The sequence below is a fragment of the Sturnira hondurensis genome, unplaced genomic scaffold (genome assembly GCF_014824575.4).
Source record: "Sturnira hondurensis isolate 20B ecotype Veracruz unplaced genomic scaffold, ASM1482457v3 Scaffold0018728, whole genome shotgun sequence".
NCBI lineage: Eukaryota > Metazoa > Chordata > Mammalia > Chiroptera > Phyllostomidae > Sturnira > Sturnira hondurensis.
The window spans coordinates 20,233,976-20,256,847 of NW_028091359.1; the positions used below are offsets into that span (position 1 = coordinate 20,233,976).

Here is a 22,872-nt window from a genome sequence, read left to right on the forward strand (position 1 = left end):
AATAAATGAACATAACTCTAAACTTTTGTTTCAGGAAAAGTTTCCTTGGACAATGCAAATTAATGAAGTATTCACACTTGAAACCTGTTATTAGAAGAATATCCCATACTGAATGATTCAGGACCTCCAGTCTGGCCTCTTTGAAATCGAATGTCTCTGTGTTAATAAATTGACTACAAATCCCCCAGACTGGTCATCAGTATTTCAACCCATAATTTAGCTACACACACACCCACGCGCGCGCGCGCGCTTTGTAGGGAAAAAGTTCCAGATCTTTCTTTGGACTTCAGTTTTTAGACTTCCAGACTTTGAGATGTGTGTGTGTGTAAGGAAAAGAACAGCTGAATCACTTCTAAAAGTGAATCCTCCCCATTAAAAATCTATAATAAAAGCGAAGATAATTGCGCGTTCCATCAGCCTTTCAACCTCAACAACTCTTCTCCCCAAGCGAACCCAACCTACTTCCAACCCCCAACCCCAAACTGGGTAACAAACTCAAAAGCTGGAGGTACAAGAATCAACAGCTTGGCCCAGGCTCGGCTTTATTCTGAAGCCAATCGGGGCCCCGGAATCCAAGGATGCTCACGGGTCCGGCTGTCAGCCGTGGGGAGCGGGATAACGTTTATGGGTAAGAGCTGGGCCGGGAGGCGAACAGAGCCGGAGTCCGTGAGGCGCCAGAACAGTCAGACGAGGGTCTAGGGAATGGGAACCTAGAGACTATTTCCAAGGTTACCGAAGTGTGCGGGGCGCGAAAAGAGCCTAGTGCGCAAACTCGCTCACCAGCTCCTGAGTACCGCCAAGCCCCGCCAGCCAGCCACCCGCCTATTAAGCGGAAAACAGCACTCCTCAAGCCCGGCCCAGGCCAGCGCATGCGCCGCAGCCCCTCCTCCGCTCTTGGTCCTCTCCCCTCCCTCTTCCCGACGGGTTTGGGGCGGCGGCGGCGGCGGCGGCGCAGTGACGTCAGGGCGTTGGGGCAGCTCCTGTGACAGACGGAGCTGGACCGGCGGGGCGGCGGCGGAGTCTGGCGGCCGAGATAGCTAGTGAGCTAGAGAACGAAGAGCGACCCCGGAGTCTAGGGATCAAAAAGGAGAAGGAGGGGAGCGCCGGGGCGCGAGCGAGAGAAACCGCGAGCGCCGGGCTTGGGTTCGAGCCCCGGAACGGCTGAGGAGCCCGTCCGCTCCCCTCCCCTCCCCCTCCCGAGGCCCGGGCCCAGCGCGCCATCCTCCCCCTCCCTCCTTCCCTCCCTCCCTCCTTCCTCCCTTCCCTCTCCCTCTCCCCCTCCCCCGCCGGTGGATGGGAGTGAAGGACGGAAGAGGCCCTGCGGAGGCAGCTGTGCGGCGCTCCGGTAAGGCGACAAGGGTCTACGCCCTTCTCTGTCTCCTCCACCGCGCTCGAGCGGCTGCGGGCCGAGCCCGGCGGCCTGACGATGTGGCTGCGCCGGTCCCCTCCCTCCCATTCTCCCCTCCCCCTGCCGCCGCCTCCTTCTTCTTCTCTCCTCGTTCTCAAAATGGCGGCCGCGACGGCCGTTGAGTGAGACGCCCGAGAGGAGGGGGACCAGGCCGCTGAGGGCGCTGCCCTCTTCTCCTTCCCGGCCCGGGTTCTGGGGTGCTAGGCCGCTGCAGCTCCACCTGCGGCCTTCCCCGGGAAGGGATCGCCCTCCTCCCTCGGTGACTTAGCAAGAAAAGTATTCCTTCGTAGGAAGGGCGTGGAGAGCAGGTCGCTCTCTGATCCTTTCCCCGGCCACAGAAAACGAGCTCGACTTTCCCCACCCTACCCACTGTTGGCGGCTCGGGGACTGGGCCCAGCCTAGCGCCGCCGCGGCACCCACAGGCCTTCCAGGAGTTCTGTCCCCCGCCTGTCCTTAGGATGGGGTTGACCTGAGGAGGATGGCCAACCCCTTCTCTGGCCTTGCTGTGCGGTGGTCCAGTCTTCCCATCCTCTAAAAAGAGCGGCCGGGCCCGCCGAACCATCTGCAGCATCCACCCACCAAATGAGGCAGGATTTTTTTCTGCCATTGGCTTCTCATACGGGAGTTGCCTTTTGACGTTGTAACACTGAGCTTCGAGGCCCTCAGCTATTCCCCTTCATCTAATCTCCCCACTCCTTGAAGAAACGCAGTGCCTTCTTCCTTAGCCTCCCAGGTGAGACGTGCTTTTGAGATGGTGGGCAAATTTTAATCTACCTCTCTAAGCATACGAGTGGGAGGTTTTTAACGTCTGAGATGAGAGAGCAAGGTGCCTTGGCTTTGTTGTTCTGTCTTTCTTCAGTGACTTGGCAAGAAACTCCTTGGGAGGAGGGCAGGAGATTTTCTGTTTGGGTCTGGGTCCAGATTATATCAACCCCTTGGTTGGGAAATTGTGCTTTTGAAGAGAAGAATCAGGTTTGTGGTTCTCAATGGGCGATGTCATGCCAAGGTCCCCCTTCCCCCTTTCCGTAAGAGGCAACCTGGAGAGAATGAAGATATTACTGATCCGGCCGCTACTTAAACACACAGTCTTGAGATTCATAACATTTCAAAGGCTAAACAAAAAAATTTGTGCCATTTTTCGTAATTCTATTTTTGATGGGGAGTGTATTGTTTAGTGTGATTTTCATTTTGAGGCTAGGGTGGAGGAGAGTGTTTGGCCTTTCGTATGTCATCCCTCCCCTTTTGCCACGGTAGTATTTGCTTAAATATTTATTTACTTATTTTTACAGCAGGGTGTGATTGCTTGTGGGGTCTGGTCTCTTAATCAGGAAAATTTTCTGCTTGTATATCTTGGTAGTAATATAATGTTAAACATAAAAAGCTTTTACTTAAATTCTGATATAGATCTATGGTGTTAGCTAGCTTTTAATCTCATGGGGATCTTTCAGGACACAGTTTTGCAAAAATAATTGGCAGTCGCAAATTGCACTTTTCATTAAAGCGGAAGAGTAATTTGTATTTAGAGTGATTTATTTTTTCATATTCTATTATAAATGATCATTGTTTGGTTTGTTCATAAGGGCATTTAAAGCAGATTTGAAGCTTTTTAAAAAAATCAGACTAGAACCCAATTTTTCACAAAATATTTCTGCATGTATTGATTTTGATGGAGCTAGCCCTGTTTTGGTACCCCTGTGGCCCCCTTTTTAAAAATAGGCTAATATTTATGGATGCTGTGAACAGCCATTGAGCCTGGGTGGAGTAGGAGAGCAGAAGCTGTGAAATGCTAGGTTTAGATTGCCCTTTCATAGCAGTTTCTCTCTTTCTTATGTTTTGTAAGGTTATTTGATGCTAATTGATGCTACTAGAAAGGCATTTTTTATAGTAAATCTTAAAATATCATGTTTTTAGTTTCCACCTTTTTTGCAAGGTGGGTACTGAATAATTGAGATAAAAAGCAATGTTCCTGTTCTAAAGCAGACACTTATTGTCTATATGAATCTGTATATATACACATACCCACACATATATATGTGCCCTACTTAATGTTTTTTATTGTTTTAGTCAAGTAAGTGTACATTAATGAATGCCAGAAATATTTGGCTAGAAATATTGGAGAAATCTAAGAGTACTACAGATATTTTTTTACTTTAGTTTGCATTAAAACAGTAAATCTGTGATTTTTTTAAAAAATGAGTATCGAAGATGAGTAAAAAGGGTAAGATAATTTGTGGTAAAGGCTTGTGTGTTGTCCCTTGAAAGGGTCCTTTTTGTGAAGTCCTACCATAAGAGAGGGGAGGTTACTTTAATGTTTCGTATCAAGCATTCATACGAATAGACATCTTCAAAAGAATGTTGAATTCATGTGGAAACTGATTTCGATGAGCCTTTTAACTCTCAGTGTGTTATATTTTTATGCTTTTGTTATTTTTTAATGTGATTAGAAAGTATAGTAAGGAATGAGTAAGGTTAGGAATGGCAGATCACTGTTACGTGTCTGACATATCCACATCCTTATAGAAGTGCACTAAGAGTAGTGATTTTTTTCAGTAGGTTATTAGTTGAGATAGATTTTTAAAATTTTGTATAATCCTATATTCATAAAACTTTTACTGAGATCAGGGTACATTTCATTTTTTAGTAGAATTACTTGGGTCTTTTTCCAGATAAAGTGATTCTAATACACAAGAGATTTGAATATGTTTCTGGAACAGAAAAGTCAGTATCATAATTTTTAGTGTTCTAGTTAGAACATCCATGTTTCATAGTCTATATTTTTTTCAATGTACATGTTTCCTATGTACTAAATTATAAAAATATAATATAAAAATATATATTAAATATATATGACTACTTTTTGTTTATATGTGGTTCATATTATTCACAACTTATTTTAATAAACAAGCCATAGAAACTATGGAAGTTGCCAACATTGGGATGGAGGTGTCTTTAAAAAACAATCCCAAAACAAAATATTAAGGCAGTCAAACTGAATTTTCCAATTCTTCCCATTGAGTTCTAAACCAGTGAATCATACACTCTTTTGCCAAAAGGACTTGAGACTTGATTTTAAACTGAGCTGGCCATGTCTGCAGTGCTTCTAAAAGATTATTTCACTTGCCTCTAAGTCTCAAAATATTTTATGATGACAGGCAACCTGTTTCATTACATTGAAAAAAGAGAGTTAAGTTTGAAGTGGAAATTCTTTGCCACTGTTTGTCATCTGCAGTGCAGCTATAGTTGTTTTTTACTTAAAAAGTTGCTCTATTTAGAATAAAATTTATGGTATACAAGTTCTGAAAAGAAAAAAACATCTACTCTTCTGAAGATGCTTAGTTATAGAGTAAATCCTAGTTACTGAAGAACAAATATTTTGAGCATGTTTCTTCATGAAGAAAGATACTGTATTATATAAGCCTAATAGTTAACTGCAGTGAAGGCTTTTTGCATTATTTTGGCCTTGTTGCTGGTTTGGTATAACATTACCAAATGTCTACCATTTGGTAGTTTGGGCTAGTCATTTCAATGGAACTTTAGTTTAGCTTCTGCTATGGGTATAATCTTTAAACTTGCTATGGCAGTTATAGCCTTAATTGATATTTGTGAAATGTTTTTATACTAATTGGATAGAGACATCCTAAGTGCTTATTATTTTGTTTTATTGTTTTTCTCTTTAAAAGATAGTAGCTCTTGGTTAAAACTTATCTTACCTAGTTAGGATTGATGTGCATTTGCCAAGGATACCTCTGGAAAGGTATCCTCTGAAGTTGTCATTTAACACTACCATAAATATTTCCCTAGAGCTTTGTAAATATATATGGTACTCGTTTTCATATTTTTTTCTGTCAACTATTTGAGGTAGGTTGGTATTTTTATGGGTCAGAAAACTGAAATTCAAAATTTCTTTTCCACATGTTCCGTTAGTAGCTAGAATGAGGTAAATATTACAGGCACTGAACAAGTGGATTTTGCCTTGTATGAGCAAGGAAACACTCTTTTCTTTTAACAGAATAGACTTTTTATGATTATTCTTATGTTCATTTTTTTCTAAAATGGTGAAAATCAGTGGCATTTATTGCTTGCATTATTTAAATTGACATTTTTTAAACATACAGTCTTATATTAACTCTTTGCTTGCATAAGGCCTTAGACATTTAAGTGCCCAGAAAGTGCCCACTATTGCTTTACAGTAGTAATAGGTAAATAAAGACTTGTTGCATGCATATAGTGGTGTACAGGTAGTAAGAATAATTAAATGTCAAATTAATATTTAAATATTTGTAAACAAGTAGTGTTAACAAGTAGATACTTGTTGATGTCAAATTAATATTTAAATATTTGTAAACAAGTAGTGTTAACAAGTAGATACTTGTTGCATTTGATTGAATGCAGAGTTATGTGAAAGGAAATGTGCTGTTCTCTAGTTCTTTGTGATAGCTAATGTCCAGTTATCTCTTGGGAATTAAGGTGTAGGAGGGAAAAGAGTTTATATTTCCTTTACAGAAACTTTACATTGTCCCAGAGAACAGCATCACATTTGTGACACAGTTATCAGGGCCACAAAATTCTCAATGGTAAGAAGTGAATTAACTCAACTGGACAGTTGCATTTTATAATTGTTCTTTGCATCTTGATTATTTGCTCTTGAGCTCTTTGTTGTTGACAAGAATTATTGACAGTCAAGTAAGGCTGTTACAAATTTTTCTAAGAGATGGTCTTTTGATAGGAGTGAAAGATAAAAATCAGAAAAATTTTAAGATATTTAATTTTTGAAGGCACTAAACAAAGATTTATGTTTATTAAGATTTTGTACATTGTTGATTAATCCACTTTCGGTCTGTGACAAAGATAAAAGGATATTTAAGGGTGAGACAAAGCCATACATTTATCATTATCAGAGAAAATTAAAGCTGTCAATTAAAACCATAAGTGAATATTTTAGATTCTAATCCTAACTACACAACTTACCAGCTGTATGCTTTGAGGAGAAACCTCCGTTTCTTTATTTGTAAATAGATAATGTTGACAGTATCCAGCTCATAGGGTGGTTACTAATATTGAATGATAAAAGTCCTATAAATTCCTCAGTAAATGTTTTTTGTCGGCCCTGACTAGTGTGACTCCTTTGGTTGGGTGTCATCTAGCAAAGCCAAAGGTTGCTAATTCAATTCTAGGTCAGGGCACATGCCTGGGTTGTGGGCTTGGTCCGGATCTGGTCATCTGCAAGGCACACTAATCAGTGTTTTTCTCTCACATAGGCATTTCTCTCCCTGTCTATCTCCCTCCTTTCCCCTCACTCTAAAAAATCAATAAAATCTTCTTAAAATGTTTTTTATTGTTGGAGACTTTAAGGATGGTAATTTAACATACAGTATGAGCTTATGAATATACATGTAAATATAGTTCTTAAATTTTTTAGTATATTTCTTAAGAATTAGTATTGAGGATTCTTTGTCCTTTGCTATCCATTATATGTATCTGAAATTAGTGATGGCTTCGTAGTTTCTTAATAGGCAGTAAGTGCTGTGTAAATCAATGCCAAATGCAAAAATTCAGTTTTTTATAAAAATATACTGCAAATAAGAATTTTTTAACTGCTAAGTACAACTTTATTTTAGCAATCAGAAAATTTTTGTACTTTCAAATATTAATTTAATGATCACATTTTTACTTTTTTAATGTTTTATATTGGAATAATTTTTGGTTTACAGACAGGCTATAAAGATATTCTGCACCCAGTTTTCTCCATTGTTTCCATCTTATCTTTCTGTGGTATATTTGTCAGTCTTAGCATTTACTATTAGCTAAACTCCAAACTTGTTTTGGATTTCACTAGTTTTTCCATTAATGTCCTCTTTTTATTCCAGATCCAATCCAGGGCACCACATTGCATTTGGTTATGTCTCCCTAGTCTCTTCTGGTCTGTGACAGCTTCTGTCTTTTCATTACCTTAACAGTCTTGAGCAGTATTGGTCAGGTATGCTGTAAAATGCCCCTAAACTGGATTTGGCTGATTATTCATTTATTTATTTGTTATGATTAGACTAGGATTATGGCCTTTTGGAAAAACTACCACAGAGGTGAACTGCACTTTTCATATGTCAGGGGCTATATGATACCCACAGAACATCACCGGTGGTATTAACCTTCATCATTTGGTCAGTGTTGTGTGTGCTATTTTCTCTATTGTAAAGTTACTGTTTTTCCTTTCTCCTACTTTATCCGTTGGTGAATAAAGGTCCATGTCTCAGACTGGGGAGTGTTTACGTATATTGTTTGAAATTTTTTTGTAAGGCAGACTCATCTCCTCTCCCCTTTTTACTAATACAATTTACATCTTTATTATCAGAAAAATATCACTTAGAATTTTAAATATTATTAATTTAAATACCCTCCCCCAGATTTTCTAGTTTTTTAATAGTTTGGAAAATAAAGATCAGAGAAAGTCTCTTTTTTATATCCTCACTTAAGGACATGCTTTGGTTTTTAGAGAGAGGGGCTGGGAGAGAGAGACAGAGGGAGAAAGATGTCAATGTGAGATAGAAATATTGATGAGTTGCCTTTTCATATGCACCCCAACAGAGGGCTGAACCCACAACCTAGGCTTGTGCCTTGACCGGGGATTGAACCCATGACCTTTTGGTTTACAGGACAATGCTCCAACCAACTAAGCCACATTTTCCAGGTCTCGGAGCAAGTCTTTACAAGAAGCTTATTTAAGTGAATTTTTATTCTCCTAGAAATTACTCAAAGGAGTTTAGTGTTGGGATTTTAGAGAAAAGCTCCCTACCTTGGGGCTTATTTAAAGGGAGACTACTGTGATCTGAGAAGCATATTAAGTAGGGTATCATACTCATTGGTTCAGATCTAGTATTTGAACATACTTTGTTCTTCCTTCCTTCCTTCAAAAGTTTTAAGTACGACAACAGGGAAAACACGATATTTTGATTGATTAGACTCTTAGACTCTTATTTTAGAAACAGAACTGGTAGACCCATGTCCTGAATGTTACTTATTTTACATTAAGGAAAATTTATTATTTGAGAGTAAGATTGGGGAGTACAGTTATTACAGTTCACGTAATTGTTTTTTTATCTTGCTCTTCTATTATAATACTTGCAAAGAGAATCTCATTGGCTTTCTACTTTTTATTTTAAATTTTAAAGATTTTATTTATTTGCTTTTTAGAGGGAAGGGAAGGAGAAAGAGAGGGAGAGAAACATACAATGTGTGAGATATATCAGTTGCCTCCTGCGTCCCCCCCAAATGTGGGGACCTGGCCCACAACCCAGGAATGTGCCCTGACTGGGAATTGAACTGGCTATCTTTCAGTTCACAGGCTGGAGTTCAATCCACTGAGCCACACCAGCCAGGGAAATTTTTGTAAACACATATTTAATCTACAGAAGTAGCGTAATAGTGCTGTAATAAAAATGCTCACTTGGTGAGATGAGGGCCCATAATTTTCAAGGAAATCTTCACAAAGATTTTGGTTGAACAGTTTTGAAGAAATCTTGTTACATTGGGGTTCTAGCACATTTGTAGACAGTCTCATAAGTACATGTTGGTTTGTGAAGGAAGTTCCATGTAGTTCAGGGTAGCTGGAGCGATGGGTGAATGTAGAGGAAAGTGAGTGAGTATATTACTCTGATCTGACATGTAAAACAGGGTAGTACAAGTACATGGACCATCTTCATCAGATGTGGATTTTTGCCTGTTAAAAAATGTAAATTTCTAGTCTCCATCTTAGACTTTTGCAGTAGAAATTCCACTGCATAAGTGGAATTAGGGGTGTACCTCATATATCTGCATTTTCCCTTGTTATTTGAAATGAGAGCAATGTTATTTGAAATGGGGTCACTGGTAGAATTGCCATAGAAATGATCCTTCTCCAAATATTTACCATGTGTCCATACACATGTCATCAACAACAAAAACTTTCCAGAAAGATTGTTAGCAGCAAAATGGCATCACATGTTACTGGTGGAGTTCAACCTCAGGACTTGAGTTCGGCAAAGAAAGAATTCAGGGCCAAGGAACTCATAGGAGAAAGTTTATTCAGGACAGGAGTGTCAAACTCACTTTCACTGGGGGCCACATCAGCTTCATGGTTGCTTTTAAAGAGCCTTATATAATTTCAGCTCAGCTCCTTAATAGTTGTTGAGTAGTTACATTTATACAGTCTTGAAATTACATTTGGCCCTTTGAAGGCAACCACGAGGCTGATGTGGCTCCTGGTGAAGATGAGTTTGACACCCCAGATTTTAGGAAATCACTAGAGGTAGAAAGAAGTGAGCTGGCTGGGCTGGGCTGTGAAAGCTCAGGTAACAAGTTACAGGGCAAAAGAAGGGCCCTTGGAGCTTAGGAAAGGCAATAGTGTAGTGCCTGGGTGTGCTCCATATTTAATTTAATAAGCTCCCTAGTTTATTGTTTTTGAGAACCGCTGCTTTTGCCCTTTGAGGTGCCAGTGGAGGAGGATTTTAAGTTATGGTGACATCATTAGATTTCCCTTTTAGAAAGGCACTACTAGCATTGTGGAAGATGCAGCCGTGGAGTATATGGAAGCAGATAGACCTGTGAGACTATTTAAATGCAGGTTGAAAGAATGGATTTGAGAGAGATGACGTATGTATAAAATTAGTAACCAGTTGGATATGGCAGGGGTCCCCACACCTCTGGCTACGGACTGGTGGCCTGGTAGGAATGGGGCTGCACAGCAGGAGGTCAGGGGTGGTGAGACAAGTTTCATTTGTGTTTACAGCCTCTCCCTATTATTTGCATCACTGCCTGAGTTCTGCCTCCTGTCAGATCATTAGATTCTCATAGAAGCATGAACCCTGCTGTTAACTGTGCATGTGAGGGATCTAGGTTGCACGTTCCTTAGCCTGATGATCTGAGATGGAGCTGAGGCGATGATGCTAACTTTGGGGAGAGGTTGCAAATACAGATTATCATTAGCAGAGAGGTTTGACTGCACAGAGACCATGATAAATCAGTTGCCTGCAGACTCGTATCAAAACCCTATCAATGAGGGACAAGTGACGATTAAGCTGTGTCTGGTGGCAGGCTCTAAAGCCATCCCCCACCCCTGGTCTGTGGTACAGCTGTCTTCCATGAAACTGGTCCTTGGTGCGGAAAAGATTGGCATATGGAAAGTGAGGGAGACAAGGAATGAAGAAAGTGAGGAATTGAGATGAGGTTTTTTTTGTTTGTTTTAGATGTGGGTGTTATGAAGTAACAAGAGTGAGTTGAGAGAGGACCAAACTTGGTGAAAGTTTTTTTTGTTATTGTTGTTTGTATATGTTTTAACAGGATAACCATTAGGTGTATTGGAGACACAAGTTCTAAAACATTTGGAGTTTTGTGTGTATTTTTTAAAAACACTATATATTTTTTAAATCCTATATTTTATTTTTTTAAGATTTTATTTATTTATCTTTAGACGGGAAGGGAAGGAAAGAGGGAGAGAAATATCAATGTATGGTTGCCTCTCATGAGTCCCCTGCTGGGAACTGGCCTGCAACCCAGGCATGTGCCCTGACTGGGAATCGAACCGCGATTGTGTGGTTTGCAGGCCCATGCTCAATCCACTGAGCTACACCAGCCAGGGCCAAATCCTGTATTTTAAAAAAATCTTTACCCAAGGATATATTTGTTGATGTGTGTGTGAGAGAGAGACAGGCAGGCAGGCAGGCAGGCATTGATCAGTTGCCTCCTGCTCACACCTTGACTGGAAATTGTACCCCCAACCTGACTGGGAATCAAACCCACCATCTTTTTTTGGCGTACAGGCTTCAGTCAGTTGACCCACCCAGCTAGGGTATTTTTGTGTTTTATATGTCCATCAGTCTAATAAATAATAGAACATTTTTGTTTATTATTGCTCACTAACCTTGTGAGGAATTTTATAATTCATTCTTTCATTGGAGTGTATTCAGTGCACTCTGTTGTAGGAGCTGTCCTGAGTATTAGAAGGTGCTGCAGACGGGACAGATAGCAGTGGAATCATAAAGGTTACAAAGCAGGGAGAGGAAGGCACACAAGGTTCTCAGTGTTATTGGAGTGTGAGCAAAGTGGGGCTTGATTAGAAATGAGAGTTGAAATGTGGGCAGGAACCTGATCAACTGAGTTTATAAATTGTGTTAAAGCATGTGGGCTTTAGGAAACAGAGAAGGCAGCACAGTGTAGTGATTAGAGCGCTGACTGTGGAAGAGCCCTGATGCCTGGGTTTAGCTTCCATTTCTGGTACATAGATAGCTGTGTTATATAAGTGTGTGTGTGTGTGTGTGTGTGTGTGTGTATGTGTGTGTGTAAAATTGGCCCTTGAACAACAAGGGTTTGAGCTGCTTGGGTCCACTAATATGTGGGCTTTTTTCAATAAATATTCAATGTATAGTTGGCCCTCCGTATCCAGGTTTCTTGCCTGCCATTGGGAATCCTCAGATATAGAGGGCCAACTATGTGCATTGTTCTATGCCATTTTATATTAGGGACTTGGAAGGTGCTAGAATTAGTCCCCTGGGACAAGGGACAACTGTAGTCAAGTTTTGGGATAGTCAAGAGCTGTACATGAATTTTTTATTGTGTGTGTGTGTTCAGGGGGGTGGGGGTCAGCAGTCCTAAACCCTCCTGTTTTTCGAGGGTTAACTTTATAAAGGCTAATCGTTTAAATTCTCATGGGTAGTTCTGAGTAAATGAACACTTGTAAAACATTTAAAGCAGTGACTATTAATATAGTAAGTGCTATATAAATATTTATTAAATAAATATAAAATAGGAACCAGTGAAGTGTTGTTTGTAAGTGGAGAAGTGATATGGTTAGATTGTATTTTAATTAGATGACTCTGAGAGCTGCTGACATTAGGCCAAGACTGGATTTAGGGAGTCTTCATTGAAATTAGTCTAGGTAAGAGATCATGGTATAAACTGTGGTGGGTAGTGGTAAGAACAGAATAATTGAACAAATACTGAGAAGGTAAACCTGGCAGGTAAAATTGATTGAATTCAGAGGAAAAAAGAAAAGGGTCAAGGTTGACTCCCACATAAAGTATTATTTCTAACATTTTAAAAGTGGTAAAGTACTTCGGATCTTACAGTCTTCTTGCTAGTGGTACTTGAGGCTTTGGGGGCATATTGTGATGGGTTCATAAAAATGAAAACAGCCTGTAATAGTTTCTAATTTTTCTAAATTTATAGGCCTTTACTCTTTTTTCCCAGTAGGTGGAAATAAATTTTTCTTTAACAATATACTATTATGCAGGAAAGTTTCACTTAGCCCAAATCCAAAGAGCCAGAAAACTTGAATAACAATTTTATGTTGTTTTTACTTTATATCTTTATGTTAATATTGTAATTACAAATAACATCATGGTGACACTGTAAAAATTAGAAATGACTGTTGAGTCATTAAAAAATACTAATTCTATTATATCCAGTTTCTCATTTTTATTCATTTATAATAAATAAACTTTGATAGCCAGAATATTTCATCACTGCTTCATTCTTTAGATAAATCTAAGCTCTCCTTCCTATTTCTAGATTTGTAAAATTTTAATTTTTTTCTGTCAGTTTTACAAAAGGGGAAAAAATGTAGTTGAAATTAGAATTTGCTTGATTTTGTATTTCTCTAGATTTTTAAAAAGATTTTGTTTATTTATTTTTAGAGAGAGGGGAAGGGAAAAAGAGAGAGAGAAACTTCAAGTAGTTGCCTCTTATTAGACTGGGGACTGAACCCACAACCCAGGTATGTGCCTTGACCCATAATCAAACCTGCAAATCAAACCTGAGACCTTTTGTTTTACGGAACATTGCCTAACCAATTGAGCTACCAGTTAGAGCTGAATCTTTTCTAGACTCTTTATGAAATAATTAAATGGGTAGGAAATTCAGCGTAGTTGTAAAATCTGGGTCCTGTATTATATGGTGTACATTGTATATGATACTTGTCACATAACTTTTGCAGTGCCTGCAAATATCCTCACAAAAGAGAGTTGGAAAGATGATATTTAAACTGAATGTTGAATGAATGGGAGTGGACATGAGAGGAAATCTGGAAAGTAGTTTGCTTAGAGGGATTGTAGTGTAGGGTACATATGGATCTGAGCATGGGAAAATACATAATGAGGCAGGTTGATAGAATCTGACATTCTGTATAGTTTGTAGGCAGTTTGGAAATCAGACAATTTCAGGCAAAGATGAGCATTATGATCAGATGTATATTTTAGATAGTTAATATGGGAGCCAGTGAGTAATATGAATTGGAGTTTGACAGTCTTTAGGATGATTTTTAAGGAAAGAATGATTAGTGCTTAAAATTCAATAGTGACGGTTGTTGACTGGAGAAAGATTTGCAAGGTAGAATTGTGAGTGAGTAGGTGTGAAGGGGAGAGGGAGATATTAGAAAACATCTCAGATTTGTAGCTTGGATGACTGGGTGGAATTGGGAAACTGGGTATTACCTAGCCATAGTAAAGAATAGGGGGAGGAATTATGTGGGATATTACATAAAGCAATCATTAATTTTCCTGAACCACAGTTCTCAAGTCACTTTTTCTTTGAGGATTATATTATTTATTTTTTTGTTTTTAGAGAGACAGGAAGGAAGAGAGAAAGAAAGGGAGAAAAACATGGAGGTGAGAAGAACATCAATCAGTTGCCTCCCATAGGTGCCCTGACTGGGGACCAAGCCTGCAATCCTGACCCTGGTTCGAACTGGCAACCTTTCGTTTTGTGGGAAGATGCCCAACCAATTAAGCCACACCCGTCAGGACTCAAGTCACTTTATTGTTAAAAGTCTATCGTCAGGTTTTTACTATCTTTAGGGAACTACATATATGTTACTCTGATCCTAAATGGGCACTCAGGGACTTAATGTGTCTTGGCTTAAACATTTTCATCCTTTTTCATATTGTCTGCCATCTATACTGTGATTATTCAGCCTTATGAAGATACATTCTGTTCTTGTCTATCACTGTTTACCACTCCCTCCCTTCTCTGTGTCTCCTCTGGTCTGTCCTTTGAATCTGCACACCAGATTCTTTTTCCTGGCAACCTTCCTTAATTTTTTTTTCACCTGAAAGAAATTTTCTTTTTCAATGAATTGGTAATCTGCAAGTTTTTCTCATGTAGCTTGTATAAATTTTTTCCTGATGTATCAAATGAGTTATTGCATTTAAGGAGTCTAGAACAGTACTTAGTACACAGTAAATATACTCAGTGTTCGTAGATAATTACTGTGATGATGATTAAGGTGATTGGTGATAAGAGTAATAGAGCAGCCTACCTTTACTTTCTGTGTCCTTATGATGGCAAAACTGATTTGTTCTCTGTCCTTGGACACTAGGATAACAGTCTTTTACTTTGCTTATGTATGTACCTAGTGCAAAAGGTACCATGCTGTATTGTAGCTTTCAAAGCGAAATTGTCATCTTTACACATCTTCACTATTCCTGAGCTATATTGAGGGAAGTAAAATGGTAGACAAGCCCTGAACACTGGTTATCTTGTTAAGCTTCACCACTACTGTTTCAGGCAGGTGATAATGTTAGGTAGCCCTTTTATAGGGTTGAAGACTTAGGAAGTTTGAAAATTTGCCCCACATCACATACTTTGTAAGTGACCAAGTTGATATTCGAACCTCTCTGTACATATTCAACTTGCTGTCAGAGGGCCTATCATGGGATTTAAAAAGTATATATTTTATTGATTATGCTATTACAGTTGCCCCATTCTCCCTCTCCCCCCACTTATATCCCTCCACCCTGCACACCCCCTCCCACCTGCACTCCCACCTTTTAGTTCATGTCCATGGATTGTACGTGTAAGTTCTTTGGTTTTTACATTTCCTATAATATTCTTAACCTCCCTGTGTCTATTTTCTACCTACTATTTATGCTACTTATTCTCTGTGCATTTTCCCCCACTCTCCTCTTCCCGCTTTCTTGCCGATAACCCTCCATGTGATCTCCATTTCTGTGATTCTGTTCCTCTTATAGTTTGCTTAGTTTTTTGTTTTGTTTTGTAGGTTTGGTTGTTAATAGCTGTAACTTTGTTGTCATTCTGTTATGGGATTTATATTCAGACAAGTTCTGTTATTTCTTTTTCCTTTTAAACATTTTAAAACAGTTTACAAGACTGACTTGGTCAGTCCTCAGCTTGTGTTACATACTTTTTTGTTACCTTCTTTCTAGTTCCTACTCCTCCCATCTCATTCTAACTAGACTGTACGTTCCCTTAGAGGTAGATTTCATTTTGTTCATCTTTATTTATTTTAAAACCTCATAGACAGAGTCTAGCATAATAGTCAATGAATAAATGAGAGAATTTGTATAGCTTACATATTGAGCTATATTGTAAGTTTCTTATGGGATGGGACTAAACATTGCTTTTATGTCACATGTAGCTTTCCATAGATGAGGCACATAGTTAACTATGTGTTGAGCTGTACGGCCCACAGATATGTATTGTTTGGTTTGAATACTGGGTACTTGGTACATTGTCAGTAAATAAATTGCATAATTGACACTGAGAATATAGTCACTTCTCAGTTATTTCATTGGAGGCATACATTGGCATGGATAATAATATAAACTAAAATTAGTTCAGGTTTTCCAGTTGGGTTGTCATAACACTTGGGCAGTTTGTCTTTGGTTGTAAACAAGAGATCTGCCTTTAGGACCAAGGTCATAGCCTAGAGAAAGCCATCCTCCAAGAGCAACTAGTGAACTATGTCCCCCGCCCCCAGAATTCCACTTTTGCATAATTGCAGTTTGACCGTAAAACTCTTTTTTCAAATAATTTTAATTACTTCCATCCTAGTCCAAGCCTCTCATCTACTTCCAGCCTCCTCCTGCTTTAATATCTCATATGTTATCTCCAAAACAATCACCATGAAATAACCAGTTTTAGAACATTGTTCCTTTTCTTAAGAACTACAGTGATTTCTGCCTTTGTTATAATTCCTTTTGGCTAACTGCATTAGTATTCACCATACCTTAAGCTTAAAAAAATACACATAGAACAATAGTATGTCTTTTATTATTGTCTGTGTGCTTAGAAATATCAGCAAGCTTTTTCTTCTTTTAGTGCAGTGTATTTGTGTGTGTGTGTGTGTGTGTGACTTTTGACTTGAAAAAACATCAGATCTACAGGGCCGTTGGAGCTATATTTATCTAATTGTCATTTGAAAATGTAGCATTTGTAAGCAGAAACCAGAAGAGTTGTATGAATAAAGGTCTTTAATTTTTAAAGTTTCACTATAAAGTTAAGACAGCCAATTGATTTTTCTACGGAATTTTAAAATTGGTGTACTTTCTCTGATACTTTAATGTTCAATCTTTAAAAAAAAAAAACATTACATCAAAACCAGTCCCAAGCAACTGGACTTAGATAGTCACCCATATTTCAGATTTTGATCTTTCTGAAGTTTTAAGACAAGAGGATGAAAATAAAGTTATATATCTTTAGTTCTGAGAATACAATTAATTTTTATTTTAGTACTACTGTGATGCCTATGGTAGTCATTTAAAAACATTAAATACTGCCCTAGCAGTATCTAGCTCAGTTTGGAGCATCTTCCTGTACGCCAAAAGGTTGCAGGTTCCATCCCCAGTTGGGGCGCATATAGGAGTCAACCAGTCCATCTTTGTTTTTCACATTGATCTCTTCTCCCTCTTTCTCTGTAAAGTCAATAAATATATCCTTGAGTGAGGATTTAAAAAACCAACTAGATACCTGTTGTTAATTACCATGATGTTTGGTAGAGATACAGTGAGGAATAAATTTGTTGCAGTTTTGGAGGACAGTTGAGACAATATCAAGCAGATCATTACAGTGTAGTGTGAGAAGTGTTAAATATGTGTATTATGTGTGTGTACAAAAAACTATGATATCAGAGGAGGGAGTTGCTCTGTTTGCTTAGTTTTTCATCAGAAGTATGTAAAAGCCCTGGCTGGTGTGGCCTAGTGGATTGAGTGCTGACCTGGGAAGGCCTGTGAACCAAGAGGTCTCCAGCTCAATTCCCAGTCAGGGCATATCCCTGGGTTGCCAGCCAGGTCCCGAGTTGGGGCATACTGAGAGGCAGTAGATCCCATGTGTCTTTTGCACATTTGATGTTTCTTTCCCTCCCTTCCCCTCTCTAAGAGTAAATTTAAAAAAACCACTATGTAAATAAATTCCTGTTCTATTTATACTAGCTGCTAAGAACTTTGCTAATGTTAAAATACCATTGGTAAGTATTAGATTGAACCTGTGTAATTGCTGCTATTGGCAGTTTTATATGGTTGAACCCTGTTAGTATTTCAGTGTGGCAATTAAAATAAGAAAATACGGACTTCCACCAAGATGGAGGCATAGGTGGAAACACTGTGCCTTCTCCCACAACCAAGTTTGAATATAACAAAGGTTTGGAGAAACAAAGACACAGCCAAAGGACAGAAAATTGAATTATACGGAAGTCCAACTACATATAACTGTTCAACGGGGACGGTAAGAGGGGCAGAGCCAGCATCGAGCAGGGTTGGGCAGAACAAGTCCCCCGACCTAGGCCCGCAGGCAGCCCAGAACCAGTTGGGGTGCGGGGCAGACTGACCATGGTCGCACATTCGCGCACAGTGAGACGGACCACGTAGGCCCCAGGGGGCGAGGGCTCACGGTGGTGGCACATTCATGTGCAGTGGGACGAAATGTGTGGGCCCGGTGACGGCAGCAGCTGTGGCACCGGTGAGGGCCCTGGCGGCAGACAGGACGCCATAGTCCCTCTTTGACCCCGCCCCCACATACAGCGTCACAACCCAGCGACTGAGTGGCCCTGCCCTGGTGAACACCTAGGGCTTCACTCATATGTAACAGGCACGAACAGCCCAAAATATGGCGCAAGAAGAACTCAAAGAAGACCCAATAACTCTCAGCGACCGAGAAATTGCCAGCCTCTCAGAAGCACAATTCAAGACACTGTTTATCAGGATGCTCACAGAACTGGTTGATTATAGTCAAAAATTAGAGGAACATATGAAGGCTAAACTAATTGAAATGAAGGGAGATGTCCAGGAAACCAATAGTGATGGAAAGGACCAGAAGGAAGAACAAAACATCCAACCAGAAAGGAATGAAGAAATGAGAATTCAAAAAAATGAGGAGAGGCTTAGGAACCTCCAGGACATCTTTAAACGTTCCAACATCCAGATTATAGGGGTACCAGAAGGGGGAAAGAAACAGCCACAAGTGGAAAACTTATTTGAACAAATAATAAAGGAGAACTTCCCCAGTCTGGCAAAGGAAATAGACTTCCAGGAAATCCAGGAAGCTCAGAGAGTCCCAAACAAGGTGGACCCAAGAAGGAACACACCAAGGCACATCATAATTACATTAGCTAAGATGAAAATGAAGGAGAGAATCCTAGAAGCAGCAAGAGATAAGGGGACAGTCACCTACAAAGGAGTACCCATCAGACTGTCAGCAGATTTCTCAAAAGAGACCTTACAGGCAAGAAGGGGCTGGAAAGAAGTATTCCAAGTCATGAAATCCAAAGACCTACAGCCAAGATTGCTCTATCCAGCAAAACTTTCATTTAGAATGGAAGGACAGATAAAGTGCTTCTCAGATAAGGTCAAGTTCAAGGAGTTCATCATCACCAAGCCCTTATTATACAAAATGCTAAAGGGACTTATATAAGGAAAAGAAGATGAAAAATATGAACAGTGAAAGGACAGCAAACTCACAGTTATTAACAACCGCACCTAAAACAAAAGCAAACCAAGAGGACAGCTAGATCAGGAGTGGAACCATAGAAATGAAGAACACATGGAGAATTAGCAACAGGGGAGTGGGAGGAGGAGAAGGGGGGAGAAGGTACAGAAAATAGCATAGGCAGTAGGTAGAAAATAGATAGGGGGGAGGGCAAGAATGGGGGGAAATATAGAATCTAAAGAACTTGAGACACGTGGTTATAAACTAAGGGGGAGAATGGTGGGGGAGGGAGTGTGTGGGTGGAGGGGAATGAAGGGGGAAATAGAACAATTGTAATGGTATAATCAATAAAATATATTTTTAAGAAAAGGAAAAAATAAAACAAAATACATCGTTAATTTCTTTAGCCAATTCTGTGTTAACAGTTGAGTAATATTTTATTAAAATAAAGCTTTGAATATTAAATAAAGGAAGTCTTGCATTCACAACATTGTTGGAACTGTTAACATTCAGGTTAGAATAGAAATATAGGCTCTAAATAAAAAATTTCTGTCTGATTCTCATGAACTTTATTGTAACTCTACCTCAGTATTCTCTTCCATGATATTGCAGTTTGATTATTTTTTGAGTGTCTAAAAAACAGATTATTAGATAGGAACATTAAGACAGGTGATATGAGTAACCAAGTTTTGTATCTCTTTTTGTTGGATACTGATTATCTGTGCCTTTTAAATCTTGATCTGATTCTTTTAAAACACCATGTGTAGGCAGCATAACTAAGTAGCTTTTATTTGTCTAACTCAAATCAAAATCTTAAATTGTTAAATTTTAGACCAATATTTCTCTATAGAAGAATGTTTTAAGAAAAGGTTAGCTTTTGTTTTCTTCATTGGATTATTATGTACAGAATCGTGTAAGGATAATGGATAAGATGGTGAAAATATTTGGAAACATCAAGAGAGGTATGTCTGTAATATGAATAGTCATACAGATTAATAAAATATCTTTTGTGCCATTAGTGACTTGGAGAAAAATTTTGTTTTTTGAAACTAATTTTTTAAAATCCTGATGATTTGCAGAGTATCATGAAGCATACAGTTGATTGGAAAACAGCAGATTTTATTTAACTCTTAAAATTAGCTAGTCTGAAAAGGTGCTCGATAAAATTTTTTTCTTAGATTTTATTAATTTTATTTTTAGACAAAGGGAGGGAGAAAGAGAGGCAGAGAAACATTAAGGTGTGATTGCCTCTAGTGCACCCCTTACTGGGGACCTGTCCTGCAACCCATGTGCCCTGACTGGGAATCGAACTGGCCACCCTTTAGTTTACAGGCTGGCATTCAATCCACTGAGCCAAACCATCCAGGGCCAATAAATCTTGGTTGATTGTAGCTTCTCCCTTGCCCCATTGCTGTATCTGAGTATTTGGAATGGGATTATGAGCTACAAAGTGTGCTGTTCAAGCAAGGTAGATAATCTTTTGACCTTCTTTAAATAAAGCATTGTCAGGTGCCAGTTTCTTAAGAGCTAGAGCCATTGGTAATTATCCAATGACTAGTGGCTCTCTTAAATGCCTACTTTACATCTAATAATAAGTAAATCTCATGATTTCCATTTTTTATGTTAATACTTCTGTTTGTGTTCCCTCACACACACCCTTAATTTTCTGGATTATTTCCCCCTATTACATAAACTCCTAGTTGGCAAAGGCCAACAGATGAAATAGATTATTAATGAAATATTTTTTCTTTAAAAAATACAGAGCACTTTACAAATTTGTGTGTTATTCTTGCACAGGGGCCATGCTAATCTTCTAGCATTCCAATTTTAGTTCATGTGCTGCCAAAGAGAGCACTGAAATAATACTTTGTAAAGTTTGTTTTGATAAGTATAAACGTATGTTACCACATTGAAACTTAAAATGAGAAGATTTAAATTATTAAGTGACTCACCATTCTTTTATTAGATTATTTTTTATGCGATATTATTTTCTTTATCTTTTCTTTTTACTCTTCCCCTTTCTCTTTTTGTGGTGAGGTACTTAACCCAGGTAGTAAAACATTGCTAAGAGAGCTACATTGGTGTAGCAGATAAGAGGATATATTAGAGTACATAGAATACTAAAGAATTCTGCATTCCAAAAAGCATACTGAGGCCTGTTTCTATGGCTCACGCAACACAGATCTGATCTCTAAAATTAATGTCTGGATATTGATGTACAAATGAATAAATGAGACTCTTCTTTGAAATATGTTTGTAATATATACAAGTAGCTTAGAAGGGATTACTGAAGGACTGCCAAAATAGTTTTTAAAAATGGTAAGTCTTTTCATTCATTATGTTCACTTTAGGAGGAATTCTGAACCCTGTAAAAATGCATGTAATATTTTGTTTATAAGTGCTTCTTTGAGTCAAAACATTCAGGCTTTCATCACATTCTCAAAGGAATCCAATGGACTTCATCCCTTCCCGTCCTTCCCCCCGCCCCGCCCCCCCNCCCCCCCCCCCCCCCCCCCCCCCCCCCGCCAAAAAAAAAAGATTAAGAACTCCTTCACCAGGTCGTGAGACAGTGTTACCTAGTTTATTTGTGTGGTTCCTTATATATTGTTAATTGCAAAGTACTTCAAACTATATCCTTTGTTCAGGATATAGTTTGCGAAATATTTTTGGCAAAATACTCGCAAAAAATTAGAATAGTTTTTTCTGTTGTCATGTGATATTTTGCAATTACATTAATATATTAAGCTAAAAGGTAACTGGAAAGGTACATTACACTCTGAAATATAACTCAATCAAATACTTGTACTTTCCTATAGCAAAAAAAAATTATATATTAAAGGTAGGAAATTGATAGAGAATGAAATAATCTGAGTTAAAAGGAACCTTAGATGTTACCTACTTTCCAGAAAAATTAGATGAATTGTTCAGGGCTATAGAGTTGATGACAGGCTTAAGACCACATTTTCTTCATCTGCATTTAGTAGTCATCATACTCATTGTCTTTCTTTACCATGTGTCCTCAATACTTAGCTAGTTGTATAAAACATTATTAACATATTGTTAACAGCAAATTGGGAAGTCTTAAATTTAATCACTCCATTCTCTGACTGTTCTCCCATGTTATAGAGACCTGCTTTCCTGATCCCTTGGACTTTGAATTTTTCTTTCTAGTTTTCACTTTCTGCACAATGCAGTTTTGGCTCTTTGAACCATTATTTCATCTCTTCATTATGTACATTCATCACACTAACCTTTGGAAACTCTCAACCTAACCTTAGATCTCTAAACCTGCAACTCTTCTGTGTCTGCAGCCAAACTGTAGCTGCAGACATAGCCACAGCTAAATACTTAATAAAGAAAAAAAAAATCAGCCCTGGCTGGTGTAGCTCAGTGGACTGAGCACGGGCCTGCGAACCAGATGTTTGCAGTTCGATTCCCAGTCAGGGCACATTGCCTGGGTTGCAGGCAGGTTCCCTGCAGGCCAACTCCCAGCAGGGGACACATGAAAGGCAACCATACATTGATGTTTCTCTCCCTTTCCTTCCCCTCTAAAGATAAATAAATAAATAAAATCTTTAAAAGAAAAAAAAATCACATCTTTGTACATTGGTACCACTAAAAATTCAGTCTTCCAGCTAAAAAATGTTCTTCTTTTTCCATTTCTTTGTTCTCCATAGCAGCTATTTCAAGCCTCTTAATGCCTTCTTCCTTATCCTGCCCATTCAGCAAATGACCTTACTTCCTATTTTCCCAAAATATAAAAAACGTATTTGCAGTCT

General features: G+C 38.9%; 1 protein-coding gene and 1 non-coding gene across 2 annotated transcripts in view; one reads left to right on the forward strand and one right to left on the reverse strand.

Moving 5' to 3' along the window:
• Positions 1-959: 959 nt before the first annotated feature.
• The window catches only part of PAFAH1B1 (platelet activating factor acetylhydrolase 1b regulatory subunit 1), a 70,516-nt gene continuing 48,603 nt past the window's right edge, over positions 960-22,872 (forward strand). Inside the window, exon 1 of the mRNA XM_037070320.1 lies at positions 960-1,345. The gene's annotated coding sequence lies outside the window, so the exon portion shown is untranslated. The remainder of the gene's footprint in view (positions 1,346-22,872) is intronic.
• Positions 20,846-20,948, reverse strand: LOC119003845 (U6 spliceosomal RNA). The gene has a single exon (XR_005070047.1). It is a non-coding gene; the product is annotated as a U6 spliceosomal RNA (small nuclear RNA).